We start from the raw sequence: 2482 nt of genomic DNA, 5'->3' as shown, positions 1-2482 counted from the left end.
ACACAAAATAAATTGTTTCTCCGAAATCACATTACCTTGGACAAAATAATATCGATCGAAATTCTAACCAACAGATTTCATTTTTGACCATGACAAGTAAAGCACTCAGCTCTAAGAAGTCTTACAAAAGGCATTTTTATCATAAATAACTTTCTAATCTGCTTTTTTCAGAATAAACATTTTTAGATGAGGTTCTTCTCCCTTTTTATAAAACTTTAAATGTTCTATAAGTCTTGCTGAAAATTAAAAAAAAAATTCAATTTCTCGAAAAATTTTTATTTTTTAATAAAACTTTTACAGAATCAATATAAAAATTCTATAACATGCCTTTATAATCGAACATATATAAAGCATGAATGGTACAGTAGATATAATTCATGTTATAAATTTAAATAGTTTATATCTCAGCTTTGATAAAATAATTTAAATGCTTATAAATTCTAAGATTAATTTATTTTCTATACAATTCGGGCATTAATAGGAAGGATTCACGCGTAGGATTATATATAAGATTTCTATAGGTTGATACTATAAGGAGCAATTATTAGGAAGTTTAAAAGGAATGGCATAAAATAATGTAAAGTTTAAGAAATTATAAATTGTATAATATATCCTGAATAAGAAAAATTGATAAAACATGAAAGAAAATTTAAAAATCTATCCAATAAAAATAATCGATGAAAACATCGATTTGCATCTTCATTTCTGTAATTAGTAAGAGAAATATTGGAGAAAATAATAATTTTTTTTTAATTTTTAGAAAAATAGTACAAACATTAAGATAAAATTTTACACACATCAATGAAGGATTTATTATTTATGATCATAAATTATTCATAAACTAACACGGTTAAAATTTTTACATTATAAAATAATAATAACATTTTTTTAAGTCAAACTGTATCTAGTACGTGTCAAATGCCAAAACCTATATATCAATTTTTTATCACTTGATCGGATTGTTTTCTTGCATGACAATAAAATCTGGAAAAGAAGCGGCACTGACAGCAGTAAATGACATTTCCAGCATATTGCACAGCACATATATGATAACATTGTGAATCTATGCTATACCGAAACTAAAGAAAATCTGACATTTTTGACAACTCGATAACATATATATATTTATTTATATTGTTTAGATATATTTAGGTAAGAGGAAACCTAAAGAGAATATTGAATAATTTATGTAATACTAATGTATATACGTATTACTAATTAGAGAATCGAACAGGATTTATCGGGCACTCAAAAGTGGAGTCTCGTCAGGTACTTCCTTAATTGTATTTCAATTAGTACACAATTACTGCTTAATTAACATTCAGTTAACGAGAAAAGAGTAATTATCCACTGTTTTCGGAAGGTAAACTTAATGTACGGAAATGATTTTGATTATTCAATACGGATTGATGTAAGTAGACGAAGTTGTCACAACATAAATATGAATATCCTGCTACAATCTTTTATATCAGAAAAATGAATAAATTGATATTCATTTATACTTTTAAATATCAATTTAATCGATTGAGAAAGAAAAAGAAGGAAAATATATTTAGTGATTCTAAACGTAGAGCGCATTCGACATTCTGAATAATTTTCTTTCTTTTTTTTTGTGTCTTCGCAGCCAATTTTTGTTTCAGAAAATTTACTTTAACTCCCTCCTGTATCATATAATTCATAAAAAAAATAACCTATCCTTATGGGAATCCTGATTTAATTTCAATCTCGCACCGCTCTGAACACACATAAAACATAATGAGTAAAATGCAAGATTTATTAAGAGATATAATTTTCTTCTTCTTTTTATGTATCTTTTTCGTCACTTAATTACAGAAATAATGGTAAAAAGTCGAGAGGGAAATTTATGTCATTTTTCTAAATTTAATCATATCTATTTGGTTCTTAGCCAATAATTCTTTAGATCGTTACTCTTATGTAGAATTTTTTCTTCTTTTCTTTTATGGCACGCATCTGTCTTCCCTAATAGTTTAAATTCTTAAGTCCACGCCAGTGACACTGTAAATATTATATGTTACATATATTTTATATGTAAGAAGAATATTAAAAAAGTCTATTTTTTCCTTCATAAATTGTTTTTCTCTCGTTTTAAAAATAACTAAATTATAATAATGCTTATTATCATTAATTTGAAACATGAGCTTCGACTATAAGAACCGTTTCTATTGATTTCTTCAACAGTTGTTCTAGTTTTTCCGCTTCATCCTTTAGAACTGTTCTCGTTTTTTTCTCCGTTTTTATCTATTTTTTTTCATAAGGATCGTTTTTATTTACATTGTTTACTTTAGAATTTCATCAGAAAGAGTAAATCTTAATTACGAAACGGACGTATTCATACGTTCTCTGTGTTTTATTCTTCGTTTAAACAATAAATTTTATTTAATTTAAAACTAGTTGTTTTGAAAGTATTTTTGAAAATATATAGAACACTTTGAAAATACCATGAACAAATCATGCCATGAAT

Source organism: Centruroides sculpturatus, unplaced genomic scaffold, assembly GCF_000671375.1.
Source record: "Centruroides sculpturatus isolate CEXI.00-Female unplaced genomic scaffold, Cexi_2.0 scaffold799, whole genome shotgun sequence".
Taxonomy (NCBI): domain Eukaryota; kingdom Metazoa; phylum Arthropoda; class Arachnida; order Scorpiones; family Buthidae; genus Centruroides; species Centruroides sculpturatus.
The sequence above is the reverse complement of the archived record's forward strand: the minus strand, read 5'-3'. Positions refer to the sequence as shown.